General features: G+C 42.9%; 1 non-coding gene across 1 annotated transcript; it reads left to right on the forward strand.

The window, feature by feature from the left end:
• Positions 1-441: 441 nt before the first annotated feature.
• On the forward strand, positions 442-523 carry trnas-gcu (transfer RNA serine (anticodon GCU)). The gene has a single exon. It is a non-coding gene; the product is annotated as a tRNA-Ser (tRNA).
• Positions 524-9,532: the final 9,009 nt, after the last annotated feature.

The following is a 9,532-nucleotide window of genomic DNA, read 5'->3' on the forward strand; positions in this document are numbered from 1 at the left end:
ACAGCAGGTGCAGGAGTAGGCCATTCTGCCCTTCGAGCCAGCACCACCATTCATTATGATCATGGCCTGAACATCCTCAATCTGTATCCTGTTCCTGCCTTATCCCCATAACCCTTGATTCCACTATCCTTAAGAGCTCTATTCAACTCTTTATTGAAAGAACACCTCCTGCTGTCTCGGGTTCTTCATTCCGTTGACTTCAAATCTTCACAGAATTCAACAGACCTTGTTACATATTCATTTCCTCATTTTTGTTCAGATCACTGTGTGCATTGTCTGACAGTGGGAGTGCACTTGCCCCACAACCCAGGGGTCAGACCATAGTCTTGGAACCGTACGATGTTATTTATCATTTTACCAACACCAGGGAGAAATATCTGCTGCTCTGCATAATTTACCCAATTCAATTATTCATAAGGTCATACCTGTACCAGCGTCTGTGACGAGGTGGCCGAGAGGTTAAGGCGACGGACTGCTAATCCATTGTGCTCTGCGCGCGTGGGTTCGAATCCCACTCTCGTCGCTGCCATCAATGGCATTTTCGTGGTGGACAGATGATCACAGCTGTCGTATTGAAACTGGAACGCTAATGGTCAGTTTATATGCATTTCCGCTATTACAAAATTTTAAAGAATGGTTTGCGCCTGTTGACTAAACTGTATTGAAATGTAGGTTGCATTGGGATAATGAAAGGGAGCGCAGTTTCCTTTTGCAAATCAAGTTGCTGTGAACGTTTTTTCGTCTGAAAGACATCCAGGAAAATCAAATAACGAGAGCTGCGAAGTGCATGTTTATGCAAAGGAATTCTTAATGAACGTTTTGTCAGATGAAATGTGAAGGAGGTTGAGTAGAAGTAATTCATCCTGGTGAGAAGAGCACAGCGAGACAGCACAAAATGATGGCGATACTTCAAAGGGGCAGGGCGTGTGTGTCGGGGCACTGAGAACTGGCTGTAAATGCACAGTGGAGAATTGCCAATGTTGGTGCCGTGCATGGGCACGGAAAGACTTACACATTGGTCTCGCCCTCGCCCCTTGCTCTCGCCATTGATGAATGCTGTACATAAGGCACAGATAAACACAAGATGTGGGAAGCAAGCTCCCTCTCGTTATGCACACACTGGATGCATCACATTGAACTATGAAAAACTGGAGTAATCAGCATGTTACCTTTAGGGAGTGAAACTAAACTGTGGATCAATAACCGCAGATTCATGCAACATAAACATGAAAAATAATTTAAAATGTAGGGTGTAGGTTTGCTTGCTCAGCTGTAGATTTGATATCCAGACGTTTCATTACTTGGCTAGGTAACATCATCATCAGTGGCGACCTCCAAGTGAAGAGAATCTGTTGTCTCCTGCTTTCTATTTATATCTTTCTCCTCGATGGGGTTCCTGGGTTTTGTGGTGAAGTCATTTCCTGTTCGTTTTCTGAGGGGTTGATACATGGCATCTAGATCTATGTGTTTGTTTATGGCGTTGTGGTTGGAGTGCCAGGCCTCTATGAATTTTCAGGCGTGTCTTTGATTAGCCTGTCCCAGGATAGATGTGTTGTCCCAGTAGAAATGGTGGTATTTTTAATCCGTGTGTCGGGCTACGAGGGAGAGAAGGTCGTGTCTTTATTTGGCTAGCTGGTGTTCGTATATCCTGGTGGCTAACTTTCTTCCTGTTGTCTTACGTAGTAGTTGTGACAGTCCTTGCATGGAATTTTGTAGATGACGTTGGTTTTGTCTGTGGATTGTTCTGGTTCTTTTAAGTTTGTTAGTTTTTGTTTGAGAGTGTTGGTGGGTTTGTGTGCTACTAGGATTCCGAGGGGTCTTAGTAGTCTGGCTGTCATGTCTGAAACTTCTTTGATGTATGGTAAGGTGGTTATGGTTTCTGGCTGTGTTTGGTCTGCTTGTCGTGGTTTGTTCTTGAGGAATGTGTGGACTGTATTTTTTGAGTATCTGTTCTTCTCGAATACGTTGTAAAGGTGGTTTTCCTCTGTTTTCCGAAGTTCGTCTGTGCTGCAGTGTGTGGTGGCTCGTTGGAATACTGTTCTGACGCAGCTTCGTTTGTGTGTGATGGGATGGTTGCTGGTGTAGTTAAGTATTTGGTCAGTGTTTGTCGGATTTCTGTATGCACAGGTTTGTAGTTCTCCGTTGTCCTTTCTTTCTACTGTGTCATTCAGGAATGCGAGTTTGTTGTCGGTTTCTTCTTCCTTGTTGAACTTTATGCCTGTGAGAGTGTTGTTGATGATGTTAAATGTCTTTACCATCTTGTTTCGTTTTGTGATGACAAAGGTGTCATCTGCGTAGCGGACCCAGATTTTGGTTTGATTGTTTCTAGGGCTGTTTGTTCTAGTCTTTGCATTACCGCTTCTGCTCTGAATCCTGATAGCGGAGATCCTATGGGTGGGCCGTTGGGGGTTTGTTTGTAGACTATGTTGTTGAAAGTGAAGTGGGTGGTGAGGCACAGGTCCACAAGCTTCATGATGTTTTCATTGGTAATGTGATTGATGGTGGTTGGTGTGTGTGATGGTCTCTTCTAAAAGTGTGTTTCCTTTGCCATGTCGATGTTGATGAAGGTGAACAGTGCTATTATGTCGAATGAGACCATTGCTTCCCCTTACTCGACTTTGGTGTTTTTGATGATTTTTAGGAATTCCTGGGTGGAGTGGATGGAGTGCTGTGAATCTTCTATGAGGTACTTCAGTCTTGAGTATAGTTCTTTGTCCAGTCTGTAATTTGGTGCTCTGGGTAATGAGACTATGGGTCTGAGGGGGCTCCTGGTTTATGGATTTTTGGTAGTCCGGTTCGACTTGGCCAACACATTGATCCTGGGACAGTCAAAGCAAAGACATGCTAGAGAATTCCCAGAGGCCTGGCACTCCAACAACAATGCCATAAACAAACACATAGATCAAAAAGCCATCTATCAACCCCGCAGAAAACAAACCGGAAATGACATCACCACAAACCCCAGGAACCCCATCCAGGAGAAAGATATAAATAGAAAGCAAGAGACAACAGCTTCGCTTCACTTGGAGGTCGACACTGATGATGTTACCTAGCCAGGTAATGAAACGTCTGGATATCAAACCTACAGCTCAGCGAGCAAACCTACACCCTAAACCTCAACCTGAGCTACAAACCTTCACAAACCTTGCGATTTAAAGTGTCTTTATACGCATATCATTAATAGACTTTTCGTTATAATACCCGTCTGGTTGAAAGAAGAAGACACCACATTTCAAGATGGATGACAACGTTACCAATTTTGTTTTGAAATTGAGATCTAGTTGATCATTTTACACAGTGAACAAGTTCATTTTAAATAATGCAAACCACATTCTCTCACCTGGAATAAAAGTGTGATTTTAATATAAACATTGTCCTTGCTAAGTCGCAGTTACTCAACATGAAAAATAGGATGTAATTTTTATTAAGCATACATCGATTAGCACCATTATCTTACTTCGGATTGACTGCAGTATGCACATGCTAAGTAAGGTTTAAGAAAGAATGAATTTTGGAAATAATGATTCGGTGGTGTCTAAAAATAATATTAGCTTCTCATGATGTGGATATTCCACCAATGGCTCCAGTGGTGGAAATGTTCAGTGGGCAGTATTTCTATGATGGTATAGACGTATGTGAGCTGCCAGGGATGGGAGCTCCCACTTCATCTGGAACAGCGTCTTTTGACGTGGAGCAGGGAGCATTGTGGCATCCGTCTGGGAGTTCCAACCACACCTGGAGCAGCTTCCATTGACATGGAGCAGCAGGGAGCATTGGCACATCCGAATGCAAGATCTAACCTCATTTGGAGCAGCTTCAGTTGGCCTGGAGCAGGGAGCTTTGGGAGATCATTCTGGGAGCTCCACTCTCACCTGGAGCAGCTTTTAATGACATGTAGCAGCAGGGAGCATTGGGACGTCAGAGTGATAGATCCAACCTCAACTGGACCACTTCTATTGACATGGAGGAGGGAACATTGGGACATCAGACTGGGAGCTCCAATCTCACAAGGATCAGCGTTTAATGACATTTAGCAGCTGGGAGCATTCGGACATCAGAGTGGTAGGTCTAACCTGAACTGCACCACTTCTACTGACATGGAGCAGGGAGCATTGTGACATCAGACTGGGAGCTCCAACTTCAAGTAGAGCCGCTTCTATTGACATGGAGCAGCAAGGAGCATTGGAACGTCAGGTTGGGAGCTCCGACCTCACCTGGATCAGCTGGTATTTATATGGATAAGGAGGGAGTATTGGGACATTAGGCTGGGGGAAAGGATATTCAACTATTTTAATCTAAAGTAAAATATGTTTCAACACCTCAGATGTTAATTGATTTATGAAGAATCTTTCCCGGGAAAATAATTAATTCTTTAGATAGTAAAGACAAGTCCTGCAAATATTAAACTCAGGAAAACGCATTGGTACAGAGAGAAATGGGAGTGATGATTCATGTCTTTTTCTTTTTCATTTCTGGCCGTCTCTGCACTGGATTACATCATCGGAAGGACGTTTTCACTCATTTCCAGCAAATACGGTCCGGTCACTAACGTAATCTAAAGGTGAAAATTAATGGGAATATGGTGAAAACGTAGCAAAGTCAGTTGCAATTTCCAAGATCAGCAGTGACCTCGTTGATTGGCTGATCAGATTGTGAATGGTCGTTTTTTTGAGGACAATTTGAAGTGAATCAATGATGGTGATTATCTTTGTTCTTTGTTCACCTTGTGACTGTTACTGCTATTGCTCATGTCCTTGTTAACACCACAGCTCTGCAGCGTGTAAGAGCTCAGCTGTGCATCTGGCCAGTGGTACAACCATTCGTATAGCTGGCTACGCATCAGGCGGTTGTAAGTTCAACTTTTACTTTGCGCAAGCGCATTATGACGATTCATCACACATCCAACCTACTCATTTTTGTTATGCTGAGGTGGGTAATATTTGAAATTTTCATCTCCACGAACGAAAATTCTTTCACTGTCTTCGATCAATTAAACATTGCCAAGAGCTTTCAGAGTAAAAATCACACAGCACCAGATGGTATTGAACAGACATATTTGGAAGCACCAGTGTTCCATGCACTGTTTCTTCATCAGGTGTTTGTCACCTCTTAGAATCTAAAATGGCTTTGTGTGATTATTACATTTATCAACCCCAGTCCAACACCAACACCTCCAAGTCATGGGTACCGTCGACACCACGAACAGTTGGTTAAAGTCCAGATGATCTTCCAAAAGATCGCGCATATTGACACACACACCAAGTTTCTGCAGAAAAACACCCACCTGATGAAGGAGCGACTCTCATAAAGCTAGTGCTTCCAAATAAACCTGCTGGACTCTGCCCTGATATTGTGTAATTTTTAACTTTGTCTACTCAACTCAAACACTGGCACTTCCATATCATAGAGAACACCAGTCATGTCCCAGCTCTGTCAGAGAAGGCAATCTTGGAATAGCCTAATACATTACACATAGGTACGTTTCGTTTTCAGAAACCAACACACTCAATAGCTGCAGCTCCTATGGATGAAAAGCGCAGAAAAGAAATAGCTGAGAGTCAGTTTTGACAATTTTCTGAAACTCTTTGGGAAGTGGAATCAGAGGAGAATGAAGGATTAACTGTCCGACTGTGCAGAGAGACGGAAGGCACTGTTCCCTTCTTTGATGAGCTGGGGTATTGACTCATCTAAGGCATGAAACAGATTCCTGGTAGAGCTGCGCTCTCTGCATCAGGAACAAGAGGTCCTGATTTCCTGAACAGTAATGAAACCCAGGCCACTCAGTTAAAGCCCTGAATACTAACCACTAGACCACCAGGGATGAGGACAGAAGTAGTTGCACCATTTCTTCATAACACAGTTTTTGGAATTATATCACTGCAGATATGTTTCCCCTCAAAAATGATTGAATTATCGAGTGTTTACAGCACAGAAATGGTTCCCTTCATCTCATTTCCCAGCACTTGGTCTGTAACCTTGTGAACTCTGACGTTTCACCTGAATGCTAATTTCTCTGGAACGTTTTAATTTCGTAAAACACAATAAATGGGATTAAAGTTTGAGATGGGAACTGATCCCCATTTTTACCCTTAGACTGAAGCACGCAGACACATTTCCCCAAGTGTGACACAGGCCTCGGGAGAAAACAAGCAGAAAGTAAGATTTCACTGACTTGTCTGATGTTGGCCCATTTCAGAGTTCAACACCAATGTCTGGTTACAGCAAAGAAAGGAAGCATTCAGCCCCTCCCGTCCCAGTGTTCCTTGCCCATTGTTTCCCCATTACTCTGTAGTTTATACTAACTCACCTCGTTCTTTCTGCCAAACCTGATCACTGCTCATGCCCGCTATTTCCTGTCCTGCCGAACGTCTTGCCTCAAGTTCTTGGAATGAAAAACAGGAATGGCCTATTTCAAGCACTTTTCTAGTTTACAAGGACAGTGTTATCACCACTGAGCAAGCACATTGCCAGCTCAGAGAGAAGGTCTCATCCTTTAGAAACTGAAATGCAAAGACGATGGGATAGCCTCAGTATTGTAAACCAACCAACAAGACCAGAATCGGGCTGAGGGGATCACGCACAGAAGGATGGGGGAATAGAATGGCAAATTTCTTGGTGTCCAGGGTGATTTTAACAGAAATCTTCCCTGTTAGTATAGTGATGAGGATTCAGTGATTTCACTGTCATGGCTTGTGAAAGGTTAACGTTTACAGTAATCAATATGAAATACTGCCTGATATTTCGAAGCAGAATGATGTTGTGCAGCAGACAGAATCGTTTCCCTGCATGACCTAATAAGAGATCTCAGAAGAGCCAGGAGGAGAAATGAGAGCCAGGAGAATACATTAGAAGTTGTTGGCGGATAGGATCAGGGTTAACCCTATGGCTTTCCATAGGTATGTCAGGAATAAAAGAATGACCAGAGTTAAATTAGGGCCAATCAAGAATAATAGTGGGAAGTTGTGTGTGGAGTCAGAGGAGACATGGGCAACACTAGATAAATATTTTTTGACAGTGTTCACTATATAAAATGAAAATATTGGCGAGGAATATACAGAGATACTTGCATCTAGACTCGAAGAGATTGAGGTTCACAAGGAAGAGTTATTAGAAATATTGCAGAGTGTGAAAATAGACAAGTCCCCTGGGCCGGATGGGATCTATCCTAGGATCCTTTGGGAAGCAAAGGAAGAGATTGCTGAGCTTGTGCCATTGATCTAGAAATCATCATTGTCTACAGGAATAGTGCCTGAGGACTGGAGGATAGCAAATATGGTTCCCTTGTCAAGAAGGGTAGTACAGACAACCCTGATAATTTCAGACCAGTGAGTCTCACTTCAGTTGTTGGTAAAGCATTGGAAAATATTATAAGAGATAGGATTTATAATCATCTGGAAAAGAATAATCTCGTCAGGGACAGTCAGCATGGTTTTGTAAAGAGTAGGTCGTGCCTAACGAATCTTATTTAGTTTTTTGACAAAGTGACCAAACAGGTAGATGAGAGTAAACAGGTTGATGTTCTGTACATGGATTTCAGCAAGGTGTTCGATAAGGTTCCCACAGTAGGCTATTATACAAAATGTGGAGGAATGAGATTGTGGGAGACATAGCAATTTGAATCAGTTATTGTCTCGCTGAAAGAAAACAGAGTGTTGTAGTTGATGCAATATGTTCATCTTGGTGTCCAGTTACTAGCGGCATTCCGCAAGGGTAGATGTTGCGTCCTGGGCTATTCGTCATTTTTATAAATGACCTGGATGAGGGCTTAGAAGGATGGGTTAGTAAATTTGCGGACAACACTATGGTCGGTGGAGTTGTGGATAGTGACGAAGGATGTAGTAGGTTGCAGAGAGACATAGATAGGATGCACAGCTGGGCTGAGAGGTGGCAAATGGGGTTTAATGTGGACAAGTGTGAGGTGATACACTTTGGACGGAGTAATTGGAATGCAAAGTACTGGGCTAATGGTAAGATTCTTGGGAGTGCAGATGAGCAGAGAGATCTCGGTGTCCATGTACACAGATCCGTGAAAGTTGCCACCCAGATTGACATGGTTGTTAAGAAGGAAAACAGTGTTTTGGCCTTTATTAATAGAGGGATTGAGTTCTGGAATCAGAAGGTTATACTGCAGCTGTACAAAGATCTGGTACGGCCACATTTGAAGTATTGTCAACAGTTCTGGTCACCGCATTATAAGAAGGATGTTGACGCTTTGGAAAGGGTGCAGAGGGGATTTTCTAGCATGTTGCCTGGTATGGAAGGAATGTATTACGAGGAAAGACTGAGGGCCTTGAGGCTGTTCTCGTTAGAGAGAAGAGTGAGATGTGACTTAATAGAGACATACAAGATAATCAGAGGTTTAGATAGGGTGGACAGGGAGAGTCTTTTTCAAGTATGGGGACGGCAAACATGAGGGTCACAACTTTAAAGTGAGGGGAGATAGGTATAAGACAGATGTCAGAGGTAGTTTCTTTACTCAGAGAGTAGTTAGGGCATGGAATGCTTTGCCTGTAACGGTGGTAGATTCGCCAAGATTAAATGTATTTAAGTCGTCATTGGTGAGGCATATGGACGTACATGGAATAGCGTAGATGGGATGCGCTTCAAATTAGTCTGACAGGGTGGCGCAACATCGAGGGCCGAAGGGCCTGTACTGCGCTGTAATGTTCTATATTCTATATGCTACAGTTCCACATCAGCAATGTCATTTGCAATTGCCTGACGTTCAATCAGTTTAAAACAAGAACGGAGGGGGCATCAGGCAAACGTAAGGGGAATAGTGGTTTGTGAGAGTTAACTACATGCTTCGTGGAGCCGGGTTCAATGTAGATACTGAATATCGGTTTTCCTGTTTACCATGGTATACTGATCACTACGGATCAATTACCCAATATTGTCAGCCCTTTGTGTGTTGTTCTTTGTACATTTCACCTCGGTTCAGTGCTCCGGGGGACCACGCTTTATTAAATTTGGCACATTTTACTCAGGTCGGTTTTGCAGCTTCATATTAAGGCCAACAATTTTAGGAACAGATAGACACCATTCAGACCATCAAGTCTACTCCGCTATTGAATGGTTTCATATCTGATCTGATAACCTTGAACTGCATTTTCTTACCTTCCCCCATAACGCTTGATGACTTTTCTGTTTGAAGAACTGCTGATCTCAGCCTCATTACACCTAATGACACTTCCTCAACAGCCTTCTGCTACAAGAAAGTCCACTGATACAGAACAGTCTGAGAGAATACATACTTCTTCGTCTCCATCTTAATTGTGGGATCAGCATTCTAATACGAAGTTAAAAATCGCACAACACCAGGTCATAGTCCAGCAGGTTTAATGGAAGCAATAGCATTTGGAGAGCTGCTCCTTCACCAGGTGGCTGTGGAATACACAGTGGTAAGATACAGAATTTATAGCGAAAGGTTACAGTGTAATGTCACTGAAATTATACATTGAAAAATACCCTCATTGCTTGTTCAGTCTTCCATCTGTTCGAATGTCTATGTTAGGTTCATTTCTTTCTTATG

The sequence above is a fragment of the Chiloscyllium punctatum genome, chromosome 23 (assembly GCF_047496795.1).
Source record: "Chiloscyllium punctatum isolate Juve2018m chromosome 23, sChiPun1.3, whole genome shotgun sequence".
NCBI classification, from domain to species: Eukaryota; Metazoa; Chordata; class Chondrichthyes; order Orectolobiformes; family Hemiscylliidae; genus Chiloscyllium; species Chiloscyllium punctatum.